General features: G+C 50.3%; 1 protein-coding gene across 5 annotated transcripts in view; it reads right to left on the reverse strand.

Annotated features, from left to right (window-relative positions):
- Positions 1–620, reverse strand: part of RAB9B (RAB9B, member RAS oncogene family) — a 7,480-nt gene extending 6,860 nt beyond the window's left edge. For 3 of the 5 annotated variants that reach the window (XR_003094725.1, XR_003094724.1, XM_006026525.3), the window contains exon 1: positions 490–620. The gene's annotated coding sequence lies outside the window, so the exon portion shown is untranslated. Of the gene's footprint in view, positions 1–61; positions 316–489 lie in introns of those variants that run through there. The other 2 variants (XM_025207453.1, XM_025207454.1) reach the window with 2 other exon arrangements.
- Positions 621–16,381: the final 15,761 nt, after the last annotated feature.

Consider the following 16,381-nt stretch of genomic DNA (forward strand, 5'->3'; position numbering starts at 1 on the left):
GGCTCGGATACTGTTCCCTGCCCTGCGCTGCGCTCGCCCGGCCGTCCACGTCCTTCCTGACCTGCCGGGCCCCAAACGCGCCGAGCCTTCAGCAGGGCCAGCAGCTGGGCCAGGGGGGCAGAGCGCCCCAGCCACGCGCCATCTCCGTGCATAAGGGTGCCCTGGTCCACAACCGTTGCCCCTACCTGTTACCACAATACAAACACTAGGTAGTCACAATAAAGCCCACTCGGGATGGTGAAGATCCCTTAGACCGTCCTCTGCCCCAGCAGGCCTGGTGCAGGGTTCACCAGAGCAGCCCCTCCCCCCAACTGTGCCGAGCATAAACATGCAAAATGTAGGCCTCTTGCCAAATATAGACCCAGTGATCACCAGACAGAAATGGTGCCTGAGAAGACAAGGTGCAAAACCCACCCAGAGAGGAACAGCAAGAGGGCAGGGGGCACACTTCATGAGACATCAGGGCAATCGACTAGTTACCTCCCGTACCTGTACACAAAAGCGCGGAGCCTGGGAAACCAGCAGGAAGAATTGGAAGTCCTCGCACAGTCACAGCACTATGACGTGACTGGAATTACAGAGACTTGGTGGGAGCTCGCATGACGAGCACTGTCAGAGATGGGTACAAACTGTTCAGGAAGCACAGGCAGGGGAGAAGAGGAGGAGGAGGAGTTACACTTTATGTAAAAGAGCTGTATGATTGCTCAGAGCTTCAGTGTGAAGCTGGTGTGGTATATGGAATATACCTTTAAGGGGCCTGCAGTGAAATGTTCCAGTCTTTCCCCCGATGCCCTAATGGACGCTGGTATGCAACCTGTACTTGTTTGCATCCTTACTTTCTCCCCCTCTGATAGAAGTGGCAAGAATGTAGCCATGTGTCTTTTGGCACCTTTAAAGTTTCTACAACTTGTGAGAGGCATTCGAGGTTAGTCTAGGAGTTAGCACTGCTGTTGTAGCAGGGAGGGTACTACGCAAAAGCCTCTTCATCAGAAGTTGTGCTGGAGCATATTCAAGACCAGTAATGGGCGTGTTCCTCGGATTAAGTAAAGCGAGATATAGATCTGAGGTGTCCTGCAAAATCTTCTTCAACATTGATTTGATGGTATGAACCGTGCATTCAGCCTGACTGTAGATAACCCAGACTAGAATGGGTGATGGTTATGCACAAGTCAGTTGCAAATTGTTTCATCATGTTGCATGACTTGCAAATGGCATGTGATCACAAACAATTTCTTTAGGTATGTCATGGCAAGCAAATACAGACTTCATTTTGGCTATTACCATTGGCGACGCGTACATGTACACCCCCTGAGCATGGTGGTGCACCCCCTACAAAAAGGTGCTGCCAACACTGCCAGTGGCACCTGCAGGCAGTGGTTGTTCACCACCCTCTTCCCCTCACTGCTGACACCGCTGGTGGCATCTGCAGGTGGTCCGCGATTGCCACTAGCTGCCGCTGCTGGCGGCATCTGAGGGTGGTTGCCAACTGCTGGTCGGCACTTGCCACTCCTCTCCCCCACACTGCCAACGGTGCTGTGGCTGCCTGCAGGAGCTCCCCGCTTGCTGCCGCCATGCTCCTGCCGCCGCTGGTGCTGCCACTGCCTGTGGGAGCTAGTCATGCCCCCCCAGCCTCCAGGAGCACACAACATTCATGGCTATTACCATGCCAGCTGTCTTGTTGGGCAAGTGCAAAACTTCAGGGTACTTGGAGTAATAGTTGACTATTATCAAATAAGACTGTCCCTGTAGGTAAAAAATGTCTGCTGCCAGTTTTAGCCAAGGCAGATCTGGGATCTTGTGAGATCATGAGGCTCTTTCTGAATACTGGGTTGGAGCTTTTGACAAGGTGTGCAATTTGCAATCCATTGCTCGATGTGGGCATTCAGCTGAGGTCAATACATGATTTGCTGAGGTCGTGCTTTCAACCTTTGTATGCCTCAATGGGTTGAGTGAAGCAATGTCAATGTAACAAGGTCCCTGTTAGGAACCCTGTTACTTGGGGAAAATCCCGGACAGCTGGGGGAAGACTCCCCACCCCCGCATGGTCAGCCAATGGGAGACCATCTCCAGGAACAAAAGAAAGGGGAAGTCCCAAAGAAAATGCCTTTGGGCACCAGAAGAAGTAGCCAGGACCAACAAAATTCCGAAGAAAAGAGGAGGACTTACCAGAGACCTGGACGGACCCCGAGAAGGGGGAAGTTCTGAGGTACACAGCAGACCAGGGTGGCGGGGATTTCCCTCCTAGGAGCCTGGCTGGATCTGCAGTGGGGGGAAAAGGAGGAGCAGAGACGCCAGGCAGCGGATCCCTAAGGGAAGCGGCAGGGCAACGGCCAGAGCAATTATCTTGCCAGTAAACTGAGCAATGCCGGGGAATGCGGGGAGAGCAGTGGTGTCAGGTGGTGGATTCCTGAGGGAAGTGGCAGAGCAGTGACCAAAGACCATCTTGCCGGCAAACCCTGCAATGCTGGGGAGTGCGGGGAAAGCAGAGGCATCAGGCGGCAGATCCACTGGGACTTACAAGTAAAGAGGATCAGGTTTCCTCAGCGAGGGAAAGGGGCATTTCCAGGGCTGAAGCCCAGTGAGATTGGGGAAAACTGGGGCACAGGAAACTGATCATGAGGGGGAATAGTCCGAGGCTCTTCCCAGGTTTATGCACCCGCGAAGAGTAAAGAACGCGGAGAGTGCTTGCCGCTAATGAGGCAATGAGTGGTGATAAACAGAGACACGTGCAGGGAGGCTCCTTATTCTCTTCCTCCTTTAAGACTCAAGAGTAAATGAGCGGAGATCATGCCTAATTACTCCGTGCGGAGAGAGAAAGCCAGGGACGTCATCTACGTGATTAGGCGGTGTGGAACCAAAGCCGCCAGATGCACGGACTACTAACTAGACAATTAACCCCGTGAGACACCGGCCAACAGTTACCTGGAAGATTCTGCAGCCAGAGGTCTCCTCTTGAGCCCCAGGGTGATCCAGGGAGTAGCTCGAACTTGCTGCCGCCTCCAACCCAGGCCACTGTAAGGGAAAAGATAAAATGAAAAGAAATAAAATACCTGGAACAACGTAACGAGTCGGGAGTGGTCAATCTGTGGGTACCAATTAACATCTCATCAGTCTCTTTCCTCCCCTCCTAAGATCCAAGTCGTGGCAGGCGAGAACCAGAGGAACGGGTGGTACCCCGCTAACCCAGTAACAGTCAACATGTTGGTCCTCACACTGTGTGGAATGATTATTTTTGGCCTGATTATGAGCAAGTCATTCTCAGTCTGGATTTGGTCTCTGAGAGGCCAATAAGACTTCAGTTCAGGTCTAACTTGTTTTTGCCTGCTTGGCCATCCATTAAGATGCTGGGGTCTAAGGACATGTATTTCCATGTCCGACTTCATATACTCCTGTAACTACTGGAGCAACTGGCCACTGAGTCACTTGGTTTTAGTCAGATTGTGAACCACCTTTTCTGAGTGGACAAGATCAGGTTCAGGGCATAGGCGATGCATGTGGGAGCACAAGGTTCCCTGAGACTGTCCGCCACCGAAGCTGCCGCTGGCTTCTGCAGGCGGTTGCTGCCCACCTACCCCCTACTGCTAACATGGCTGCCTGCGGCAGTGGGCAGTCCTCACTCACCACTGCAAACAGCATGGATGGCAGCTGCGCACGATCCCTGCTTGCCACTCACCATCCCCTCACCCCCTTCGCTGCCAACGCTGCTGCAGCCGCATGCAGGCATTCCCTGCTCAGTCCACCCTTGTTGCCAATATCACTGCTGCCACCTGCGCACGGTCCCCATTCACCACTGTCATATCCCCACTGCAAAGACCACCTCTGCTGCCTGCGGGTGGTTGCCGAGTCCCCCCAGCTTGAGGAGGCATAAGTTGTTCATGGCTGCAGGGGGGGGGGGGGGGGGGGGGGGAGCATTGTGGCGCTGGAAAGTGTGTCAGCTACTAACATGTCTTTGCCTTTGGTATAGAGAATCTGGATGTCATATTTCTGGAGCTGTGACATCATCCTGTGTAGTCGTATTGGAGCCTTTCGTATGAGCTTCACAAAAATCGCTTCCAGGGGTTTGTGGGCCAGCTGGATCCTTACCTGAGTGCCATACACATGTCACTTGAACTTCATCATGGCAAAGATGATTGCCGGAAGATCTTTTTCAATCTGTGCATAATTTCTCTCAGATTATGTTAGAGCCCTCGAAGCATATGCAATTGGTTGCTTCTGCTGAAACAGACATGCTCCCAGGCCATCTTTGGATGTGTTGGCTTGGATTTTCAACTGCTCTGCTGTGTTAAAGTACTTGAGCACAGCTGCCGTTGTGATGATTTGCTTGAGCTTATCTCGTGCTTCCTGATGCTCAGGTCCCCATTGCCAGATACCATTGTTCCTGAGAAGTGCTCTGTGGGGGGCAGTAGGGGGCGCTCCTGCATTGAGCCACCCATTTCACTGCGCTCAACCACCCTTCCAGGCTACGAGTGCCTCCCTGGGGGCGCCTCACGTCTGGCCAACCCCCTTCCTGGAGCACATCCGCTAACCTGGGTGTTCCACTGCCACCACCCAGGGCTGGGCTTGATTCTGGCTCTGTGCACCCTGAGAAACACAGGCCTAGTAGCCCTCGAGGATATTTGATTCACTTCAAGAACTTGGGATGCTTCCCTCAGTCAGAAGCACAAGTAGTGGTCTCCCTTAGTCAGCTGAACCAAGGGGACCCCAAGGCATAATCTAGACCCACTCCCAATAAGTCTCCCACACAGGTACAAAGGAGAACTTTATTGGTTACAAGTGGTAGGGTTGCAATAAGGTACAGGGTAGAGTGATAGCAGAGAAATCCCATAGAGCAAACTCCCATGGCTGGGTAGCCTTTGATCATGCATCTGAGTTACTGCAAGCTATATATCTAGTTAGACATCAGGTAATTTACTCACAAGTATCATCCAGAGGCAGGTGGAGATGCCCTCTGGAGGCAGGCAGTTCCCTGATCTTGAGAGAGCGAGCAAATTTCAGATGGTCCAGCTCTTCTCTCTCTAAGTCTTCCTCTTGGCTGCTGGGCTGTCCTCCTGGGCAGTCCTTAACTTATATAGCCCTTATGACCTCATTTACCTGGTCCAATGGAGGCCAGCACCTGTTGGCTGCCAGCCAACCAATTTGAAATGCATCACTAGTTGCTGGGCAGACTGGCAGTTCCTAGCTCCCCAAGGAGCAAGCCCCTCACCCAGGTATGTGATGCCAGTCATGTAAGCAGAGGGAGCAGGTTTCCCCCTTCTCTCAGGAATGTATCCAGCTCAGGTGACCTAAAGAGGGTAAGGTGCATATCCTCTGCTGGGCCCATCCTGACCAAATTGTCACAGAGCAGAGTTTTTGGGGAGAAACAGAGGTGGCCTTCTGCCACACTTCCCCCCCTCCTTAAAAAGCTTGGACACATAGCTTTACAGAGCTATGGGTACGACAGTGTTTCATTTGGAAGGGTCACCTTTCACACCTCAAGAGAGATTACACAAGATATAAGACCGGTCATAACAATAATACACATAGAACATGAAAGCACATTGGGGAGCTCCCATACCTGAGCTCTCTCAGGTGGGTCTCAGTCCATCCGACCCACTATCCAGAGTCCTTTCACGACAAGGCATCTGCTATCATATTCTGGCTTCCCTTGATGTGTTCGACCGTGAAGTTGAACTCCTGAAGCTGCCAGGCCCATCGTTGAAGCTTGGCATTGGTGTTTTGCATTGTCTGCAACCATTGCAGTGGGGCATGGTCCGATAGGACGGTGAACTGCTGCCCCCACAAATAGGGCCTTAGCTTGTTCAGCGCCCAAATGATTGCCAAACACTCCTTCTTGATAGATGACAGGTTCTGCTCCTGAGGGATTAACTTCTGGCTTAAGTACACCACGGGGTGTCGTGTCTCTTGGTGCTCTTGTACAGCTCCTAGTCCTGAGTCAGAGGCATCACTGGCTACGTAGAAGGGTTTATCATGGAGTGGTGCCTTCAGGATCGGTTGTTTGATCAGGGCAGCCTTTAGGGTGTCAAATGCTTCTTGGCACCCCTGCTTCCAGACCACTGGATCAGGGCTGCCCTTCTCGGTCAGCTCATGTAGGGGAGCTGCCGTCGCTCAAAATCCAGGGACAAACCGCCTGTAATATCCAGCCAGGCCAAGGAAGGCTCTGACTTGCTTCTTGGTTTGTGGAGGCGGCCAGTCTCTAATGGCCTTGATATTGTCCCACAAGGGAGCAATGTGACCTCCACCCACACAATGTCCCAAATATACCACTTCAGATAGTGCCCACTGGCATTTTTTGGCTTTCACAGTAAGACCAGCTTGCTTGATCTTGCCTAACACGGTGGTCAGATGAATCAGGTGCGATTCAAAGTCCTGACTGAAGATGGCAATGTCATCGATGTAAGCCATGGCAAACTGCTCACATCCTTGTAACAGGTTATTAATCAGTCTTTGAAAAGATGCGGGAGAGTTGTGCATACTGAAAGGTAAAACTGTAAACTCATATAATTCCACAGGTGTGGTAAAGGCAGACTCGGCTATGGCGTCTGGATCCAGTGCCAGTTGCCAGAATCCTTTGGACAGATCAAGAGTAGAGATAACCTTGGCTGGGCCCAGGCAATCAAGTAAAGTGTCCATCCTGGGCATAGGGTAAGCATCAGGGGTGGTAATAGCATTCAGCTTCCGGTAGTCCATACAGAACTGGATGGACCCATCCTGCTTCCGGACAAGTACCACCGGACTGGCCCAGAGACTCATTGAAGGCTGGATTACCCCTAACCCTTTCATCTCTGTGATCTCGCACGTTATTTCTTGCTTTACCTTCTCATTAACTGGGTAACGTCTGGATTGGATAGGGCGATGGCTGCCCGTATCTATAGAGTGTACTGCCAGGTCCGTTTTACATGGTTTGTTGGAGAACACTGTCCCAAAGTCTTTGAGTGCTACGAGCAGCTTGTCCTTGTCCTGGGAGGGCAGATGGTCCGGCAGGTGGAGTTCCTCTATTCCTGCCTCTCCATCCCAGTCACCGGACATGATCGGCTCCTCTCCAGATCCTTCTACTGAGGAAATCCAGAATACTGCATCACTTCTATTAAAGTATGGCATGTTCACATGGACTGTCTTAGGCTTTTTCCCACTCCTGGCTACTACATAGGTCACATCGTCCAGCTTGTCCAGGATGACATGAGGACCTTCCCAAGCTGCTTGCAGCTTGTCTGTCTTTAGTGGCAGGAAAACCTGACCTTATCACCTCGTTCAAAGGTACGTAAGTGAGCCTTTTCATCATACCAGGCGCTTTACTTCTCCTGGGCCTGGGCCAGGGAGTCTCGTGCCACCTTCATCATGTCAATTAGCTTCTGACAAAAGCTGAGCACGTATTCTACCACAGAGGTCTTGGTGGAAGAGATTTTCCCTTCCCACTCTTCTCTCACCAAATCGAGAGGACCTCTAACTCACCTTCCGAACATCAACTCAAAGGGCGAGAACCCAGTGGACTCCTGGGGCACCTCCCGGTAGGCAAAGAGCAAATGCAGAAGTTTCGCATCCTAGTCATTGGGGTTAGAGTCCACATAGGCTTTTAGCATACTTTTCAAGGTCCCATTGAACCTTTCTACGAGCCCATTTGTCTGAGGGTGGTAGGCTGTGGTCTTGAGGTGTTTCACCCTACAGCACTCCCACAGGCACTTCATCACCTCCGCCAGGAAGTTCCCACCCCTGTCAGTCAGGATCTCAGAGGGAAAACCCAGACGAAAGAAGATCTTGGTCAAGGCTTCAGCAACTACAGGTGCCTCGGTGGAGGTCAAAGCAATTGCCTCCGGGTACCAAGTTGCGAAACCCACTAGAGTCAGGATGTATTTCTTCCCTCTACGAGTCTTATGCCTCAGAGGGCCCACAATGTCTATACTCACCCATTGATCAATGATAGGGATGGGCTGTAGGGGAGCCTTTCTCGTCCCCACTTTTGCCCGTCTGCTGGCACGTCTCGCAAGATCTGCAGTAGTCTGTCACATTCTGGACAATTCTAGGTCAATAAAAGTTTGCCTGCAGCCACTGGCATGTCCATTCCCTGCCCATGTGACCAGCACACGGTAAATCGTGAGCCATGGAAAGCAACTTTGTCTGAACTTACGAGGTACTATGAGCTGGCGACGAGGGTCCCAGGTCTCGGCATGGTTCTTTGGTACCCACAACCGATAGAGAAGTCCCTTATGCCAGACCACCTGTTCCCTCTTATCTGGGGTGAACTCTGTCTCTTGCTCCTAAGCCATCTGCCGGAGTTCCTCCAAGCTGGGGTCCGCTAGAACCTCCTGCTTGAGCTCCTCTTGCCCAGCTAAGCAATCAGCAGAGAGTTCTGGTGCTCCTGTAAGGAATGCACCGGCACCCTCAGGGATGTCCTTTATCTTCTCCCCAAGAGTCTCTGTTTCCTCTGCCACTGACTGACCAGATGCCTTCCTGGGACTGTCACTTAATCCAACCTCAAGGTCGCTGGTTTCCTCAATGCCCGGGGGCTGGTTGCAGTCACAGGGAGTCTGAGTCTCTCCTTCCTCCCCCTCTGCCTCAGTAGGCAATTGGGTGACCAGGCCCTGGGAAGTTTCCACTCCTCCTGCCTTAGCCTTTCTGCTCTGTTGACGAGCCACCACATTAACACGGTAGGGCTCTAGCTCTAGGAGGTGGCCCTTCTCCCTTTGCAGGTATTCTAGCTCCATAATATCACGTCCCACCAGGATGGGGACAGGAGCCTCTTCCAGCACACCCAGTTCTATGCACATCCTGCAGCCTCTCCACTCAATGGGGGGATGGGTTACTGGTACCTCAAATGGTGGGGACCCCACCCCTTGAATGGTAAGGGTCCTCCCTGGGACTATATCTGCAGGTGAAACAAGGTTGGCATTGATTAATGACACACTGGACCCTGTGTCCAGTTCCTCAACAAGGGTTCTCCCATTTATCGTTATCTTAGTTCGGTGGAAGGCTGTCACTTCCTCTGGGTTTGTAATCCTGTAGCAACAGGCACGCCCCTCAGAGTGGCTCAGATCTCCCCCCTCACTGCTTACAGCTGTTGCATGTCTGACTGGCTTGGGTTTGTTGCTTAGCTTTGGGCAGTTGGGCCTGATGTGGCCCGGCTCCCTGCAGTTATAGGAACCCCTCTTTTCCGAATTGGGTGGTTTGTTCAAATCTGGGGTCACCTTGCGCTCAGTAGGAGGTGGCCCTCTTTCCCCTTTTGGGCCTGGCCCTCCCTTCCCCCCTCTTTGGAACCCTTTCTGTTCCTTCCCAAAGTAGGGAGGCTTCTTGTCTAGCCTCTCATCATTTAGCCAAGCTGATCCGCAATTTCAGCAGCTTCTTGGATGGTTTTGGGGGCCCTGTCTTTGACTAGGTTTTTAATCTCCCTTGGACAGTGGTGATAAAATTGGTCCAGCGCTATGAGGTTTAGCGCCCTCTCTCTATTGTCAGCCTTGGCTCTGTCTGCCCATTTAAGGAGTGACTCCTACACCTGGGCCGTAAAATTGGCCATTGTCTTCCCAGGTTGTGGGATGGTATTCCGGAATTTTTTCCGGAAATAATCTGGTCCTAAACTGAAGCTTGAACACACAGCATTTTTAAAGGCATCATAGTTATCTGCTGAATCTGAAGGCAGGCTGTTCAGGACCACAGACATGTCGCCCTTGATCGGAGCAGTCATGTGTTTCATGAACTCTTCCTTTGGCAACTTCCATCTGTGCGCTTGGTTTTCAAAGACGCTTAGGAACACTTCTGGATCATCCCCATCTTTGTAGCGAGAGAAGGTTGGGGTGTTCAGTCTGGGGGATGCATCTAGTGTGGGCTGGGCACCCACTGTTTTAGCATTCACCTGCATTTGGAGTACTGCGAGCTCATGCCTCCATTGTCCCTGAGCCTCTCTAGCTTCATGCTCACGCTGTTCCTTCTCTTGCTCACGTTGGACTTCTCTAGCCTTATGCTCACACTGGTGCTGGGCCTCCAGCTCCATCCTTTTCAACTCTAGCTCATGCTTGAGCTTGCGATCTCGCTCCTCAGCTTCTAGCTGCAGCTGGAATTTCCGGAACTCCCACTCCGAGGGTGGCCCCTCAGTGCCCCCCATGGGTTCTGTATGGACAGCTGGGGGTGATCTTGCGGCCTGGTCATTATCACACAGGATCTTAATCAGGTCTTCTCTCTTTTGCTCCTTCCTCACTGGAAGGCCTCTCTCTTTCATCAGCTCTCTCAAGTTGGCCACCGTTAGGTGGTCATACTCATCAGCCATCCTAGCTATCTACACTGTCCAGTTGACCCCATGCCAAATTAGAAATTGTTTGCTCAAGGGTTTTCAGTGACTCTATTCCCTTCCCCAGATTATGCCTTCAATACTGCAGGTTGTCAGATTCCACTGCTACCACCACGTGTGGCGGGCCAGTAGGGGGCGCTCCTGCATTGAGCCACCCACCTCACTGTGCTCGGCCACCTTCCAGGCTCCAAGTGCCTCCCTGGGGGCTCCTCACGTCTGGCTGATCCCCTTCCTGGAGCACACCCGCTAGCCTGGGGGTTCCACTGCCACCACCCAGGGCTGGGCTTGATTCTGGCTCTGTGCACCCTGGGAAACACAGGCCTAGTAGCCCTCAAGGATACTTGATTCACTTCAAGAACTTGGGATGCTTCCCTCAGTCAAAAGGACAAGTAGTGGTCTCCCTGAGTCAGCCGAACCAAGGGGACCCCAAGGCATAATCTAGACCCACTCCCAATAAGTCTTCCACACTAGGTACAAAGGAGAACTTTATTGGTTACAAGGGGTAGGGTTGCAACAGGATACAGGGTAGAGTGATAGCAGAGAAATCCCATAGAGCAAACTCCCATGGCTGGGTAGCCTTTGATTACGCATCTGAGTTACTGCAATTTATATATCTAGTTAGATCTCAGGTAGCTTACTCACAAGTATCATCCAGAGGCAGACGGAGATTCTCTCTGGAGGCAGGCAGTTCTTTGATCATGAGTTTTGAGAGAGAGAGAGCAAGTTTCAGATGATCCAGCTCTTCTTTCTCTGAGTCTTCCTCATGGCTGCTGCCCCATCCTCCTGGGCAGTCCTTAACTTATATAGCCCTTATGACCTCATTTACCTGGTCCAAAGGAGGCCAGCACCTGTTGGCTGCCAGCCAACCAATTTGAAATGCATCACTGGATGTTGGGCAGACTGACAGTCTCTAGCTCACCAGAGAGCCGAAGCCCCTCACCCAGGTATATGATGCCAGTCACGTAGGCAGAGGGGAGCAGGTTTCCTCCCTCCCTCAGGAATGTATCCAGCTCAGGTTACCTAAAGACATAGGGTAAGGGGTGTATCCTCTGCTGGGCCCATTCTAACCAAATTGTCACAGAGCAGAGTCTTTGGGGAGAAACAGAGGTGGCCTTCTGTCACATGCTCTCAGTGGGGCCATCAGGCTGGACTCATGCAGAATGTATTGTGCCAAGTACTGAATGGTTTTGAGGAGTCTCTGACAGCTTTTTTTGTACCTTTAAGGGGCCTGCAGTGGAACATTCCAGTCTTTCCCCCGATGCCATGTGGGTACAGTTTGTTGTTGTTCTCCCCACAAGCTGTAAGCATGTGTTTCTGAATCCTGTTCCTAATAAAGATAAAACTGTTAACCATCCTGCCGGTCTCGCTGAATGCTAACTCGAGGACAGAACCCCAGGGGCATGGAGGTCTGAGTAACTACCCCATCCCAGGAACCCAGTGTCCAAGGGCAAAGCTGGAGATAGGCCTGTTGAGAGTCTCTGAGTTAGGGTCAGAGGGGAGAGCAACAAGTGTGATGTTGTGGTGGGGGGTGTGCTATAGACCACCAGGCCAGCAGGAAGTGGTGGATGAGGTTTTCTTCAAACAGATAGCGGAAGTTTCCCAATCAAAGGCCCTGGTTCTCATGGGGAACTTCAGTCACCCTGACATCTGTTGGGAAAGCAATTCAGCATTTTGCTGGCAATCTAGGAAGTTTTTGGAAAGTGTTGGGGACAACTTCCTGGTACAAGTGCTGGAGCAGCCAACTAGGGGCCATGCTCTTCTTGACCGGCTGCTCACAAAAAGGGAAGAATAAATGGAGAATGTAGTAAAGGATGGCAACTTGGACAGCAGCGACCATGAAATGATTGAGTTTAGGATCCTGAGGAAAGGAAGGATGGAAAGAGCAGCGGAGGAAGGACCCCGGAACTTCAGAAAAGCAGACTTTGACTCGCTCAGGGAACTCATGGGCAGGATGCCCTGGGAAGCCAGTCTGAGGGGGAGAGGAGTGCAGGAGAACTGGCTGTACTTTAAAAAAGAAGTCTTACTGAGAGTGCAGGAACAAACCATCCCAATGCACAGGAAGACTAGCAAGCATGGCAGAAGACCAGCTTGGCCTAGCAGGGAACTCTTCAGTAATTAAATCACAAAAAGGAAGCTTATAAGAAGTGGAAACTTGGAATATTATCTAGGGAGGAGTATAAGAACATTGCTTGGGCATGCAGGGATAAGTCAGGAAGGCCAAAGTACAGTTGGAGCTGCAGCTAGCAAGGGATGTGAAGGGTAACAAGAAGGGTTTTTACAAGTATGTTGGTAGCAAGAGGAGGATCAGGGAAAGTGTGGGTCCTTTATTAAATGTGGGAGGCAACGTTGTGACAGAGGCTGCAGAAAAGGCTGAAGTAGTCAATGCCTTTTTCGCCACAGTCTTTACAGCTCCCAGACTACTGCGCCAGGCAGCACACTTTGGAGAGGAGGTGAGCAGCCACCAGTAGTGAAAGAACAGGTTAGGGACTATTTAGAAAAGCTGGACATATACAGGTCCATGGGGCCAGATGAGATGCACCCGAGGGTGCTGAGGGACTTGGCTGATGAGATTGCAGAGCCACTGGCCATCAGCTTTGAAAACTCATAGCTATCAGAAGTCCTGGATGACTGGAGAAGGGCAAATGTAGTGCCCATATTTAAGAAAGGGAAAAAGAAGGATCCAGGGAACTACAGACCAGTCAGCCTCACCTCAGCCTCTGGAAAAATCATGGAGCAGGTCCTCAAGGAATCCATTTCTAAGCACTTGGAGGAAAAGAAGGTGATTAGGAATAATCAGCATGAATTCACCAAGGGCAAGTCATGCCTGACCAACTTGATTGTCTTTTATGAGATGGCTGGTTCTATGGATGTGGGGAGACCAGTGGATGTGGTGTACCTTGATTTTAGCAAGGGTTTAGGTTGTAGCCGTGTTGGTCTAAGGATATAGGCAGACAAGGTTCCTTGGGTGAATTTGATATCTTTTACTAGACCAACCCAAATGGTTGGAGAATAGTTATTAAGCAAGCTTTCGGGTTCAAAAACCCTTCGTCAGGCTCAGGAAGCTGCAGCAGTCGGTGTGTGCTCTTCCTGGATGGAATGAAAAGTAAAGAAGCCAGGGGCTGGGCTGGGCGGGGGAGTCAGTTGCCAGGCAGATTATAATGTATCAAAAATCCAATGTCTATGTTTAGTCCCTGATCTCTAGTATCCAGCAGGTTGATGAAATGGAGCTCATAGGCTCGTCTCTGGGATGTGTTGTGTAAATTTCCCTTGAGGATCAGGACTGAGAGATTGGAGAGAGAGTGGCCCTCCTGTGAGAAATGTGCCCCCACCGGTAATTGGGTGTTTCTGTCTTTGATGGATTTCCGGTGTGCGTTCATTCTGGTGCGCATGACGATGAAAGGCTGAATGCTCTTTTTAAGATCTACTCTAGGCTGCTTGATGTGTGACCGCAATTCTTGTTGATACAAGCTTGTTTCTTCTCTCTCCCAGTTCCATAAGTTGGTCCAATAAGTGATACTGTATTCACTCATCTACTTATTGCTTCTCCTGTACTGATTCTTGACAGCCTTCTTTCTTTCACTGCCCGTTCCGAAGTCCATTGTTTTCAATGGAAAGAGTCAATAAGCTGTGGATTTCACATTCATAGAGCAGTGGTTTTCAACCTGTGGCCCATAGGGGTCTGCAGCAGTGGCATACATGCTTACATTTGTGCCCTCCTGTCCACAGCCGATTGTCGAGCAAGGTGGGGAGGTCCCCCCAACGGCCAATCACCGAGGTGGGGGGGAGGGTTCCCTTGGAGGCCAGGGGGTCCATGAAAGATGACTATGATCAAGCAAAAATATGTGACTACCCACACTTACAATACAAAGGGGTTTGCACCTCCATTCAAAATTTTCAAAGGAGTCTGCAAATGAAAAAAGGTTGAAAACCAATGTCATAGCGCATGTCATGCTAATAAAAACATTTTAATTGAATTGAGCTGGTCTCACAAAAGAATAGTAAGAGCGTGACAACTTTGTGTTCTCAGTTGGAGCCTGGATTTAACCTAGCTTCAGTACAAAGGAGTTGTCCTTGAAAACCATCACAAAAAGTGATACTCACTGGCACTTTATGGTACTCTTAATCTCAGTACATGGACTGAAACTTCATGGGTGCAACCACTGAACTCCTCTTGCACCACTGGGTGACACTGAGTAGAGTTTGCATTGACAGCCTCATGCTGAGCCTGTCCCTGAACTGGTCAGTCTGACACATTTCAGCAGCACTAAGTTTCCTGGAAAATGATGTCTCTAACGCAGTTCAATTTGCTTTAACCGTGTTAAGCTAGTCATGTTGTGTAATTGTATTAGAATAGCCATGCTGCTCCTTCATGAACCAATACATATGCATGGATCTGATCAAAGCTTTAACATAATTTGGTGACAGTTATAACACATTTTGATCCCATGTCCACAGGCCTAACTATAAGGCATTCAGGGCCACCAATGTATTAATCCTCTACTGCAGCAATTTTGCTCATTTTGATATACCTGGAGCTGTAGTTATGATGCAAACCCTATTAAGCACTGTTTGCATGCATAACTTTCCATAGTGCCATTAAACTATTCATTCTGGTTTGTGGGGGAGACATCTAAGGGAAGGTTGTACTCTGCTTTTGGCTGCTGGATGGATGTCAGATCACCTTGTCTGCCAGTGGACCTCCTTCCTAAATCTCTGGGGAGAAAAGAAAACTCTGCTATTCCCCATCAAGATGCTGATCCAAAGAGCAGCAGAAAGTGCCCACTGTTCAGAGGCTTTTGCTTGATATCCTATCAAACTAGAACTCTTCATATCAGATCTCTGCATGAGAAACAGGAGGGAGCACCCAAAATACTTAAGAGAGTCACAGGATAGAGGTAGAAATAACAGTTTTGAGCATAAGGCCTGGGACTGGAAGCTGGGAACTCTGGTTTTTTTCTCTATTTACTGCAGACTCATGGTGTGATCTTGAGGTAGTCATGTAAAGTCCCAATATTCACTGAGATCCTTGACTTCTCTGTATTTTGGTTTCCCTATCTGTAAAACTGGGATCATGATGCCTTTTCCCTCCAATCATGATTGGATTTGGCCCTGCCCTCCTCAGCTGGGAAATAGGATACAAATGCAAAGTATTGTTTCCAATATTATTTTAAATAGAAAAAAGTCTCATCTAAAGTGGGTCAAGGCACTGGACCCTAAGTCCAGGTCCTGGCTCTGCCACAGACTACCTTGATCTTGGACAAATCACTCCATCTTTCTGTGCTTTGGATTCTCACTTGTAAAATGAGAATAAGTCTTTCTTTCTTCCACCCTGTGCCCATCTCGTCTATTTTGAATGTAAGCTCTCTGAAGGAGCTCTTTTTCATTGTGTGTTGTGTAGAGGATCCAAAACACCGTAGCCCTGATCCTAGCTGGTGCTTTGGTGGTTGCTGTAATACAAATAATAAAATGCTAATATTCTGAAAGGCCTTCCTATGTGTTAACAGGATGTTTGGGAATGTGACTAGCTGCTAGACTGATAGAAGCCCCCAAATATCTCAAAGCTATGCCAAAGGAGCCCAACACTTTTGAGTAAAGATCACTTCCTTTCTTTTTTTGTGACAATGTGTTTATAAACCTCAAAGAGCAGAGCCCCAGGCGGAGCCGGCCTTAGTGGTAGGTGACTTAGGTGACTGCCCAGGGTGCTGTAGTCAGGGAGCATCACACTTACACATATGTAAACACACACACCACATGCGTGCACACATACATGCACACTGCATGCACACACACTGAGGCATGCACACACATTGCATGCATGTGCACACAAGCATACACACACACACATACCATGCACACATGCACACATACACACAGCAGCACCCAGCTTCCCCAAGTCAGTGGTACTACTGCAGGTAGAGACAGGCAGGCATGGGGGACAGTCCAGCACAGAGACAGAGCTGCCCACGCTGCCCAGCCCTCATCCCCACTTCTAGCCGTTGCTCAGAGGGAGCTGGGCCAGGCAGTACAGGTGGATCTGCCTCCCCACTGGACTGTGCCCTGTGCCCCTGTCTGCCCATCTGCCTCTGCCTGCAGCAGAGCTGCTGACTT

Source organism: Alligator sinensis, unplaced genomic scaffold, assembly GCF_000455745.1.
Source record: "Alligator sinensis unplaced genomic scaffold, ASM45574v1 scaffold387_1, whole genome shotgun sequence".
Taxonomy (NCBI): Eukaryota; Metazoa; Chordata; order Crocodylia; family Alligatoridae; genus Alligator; species Alligator sinensis.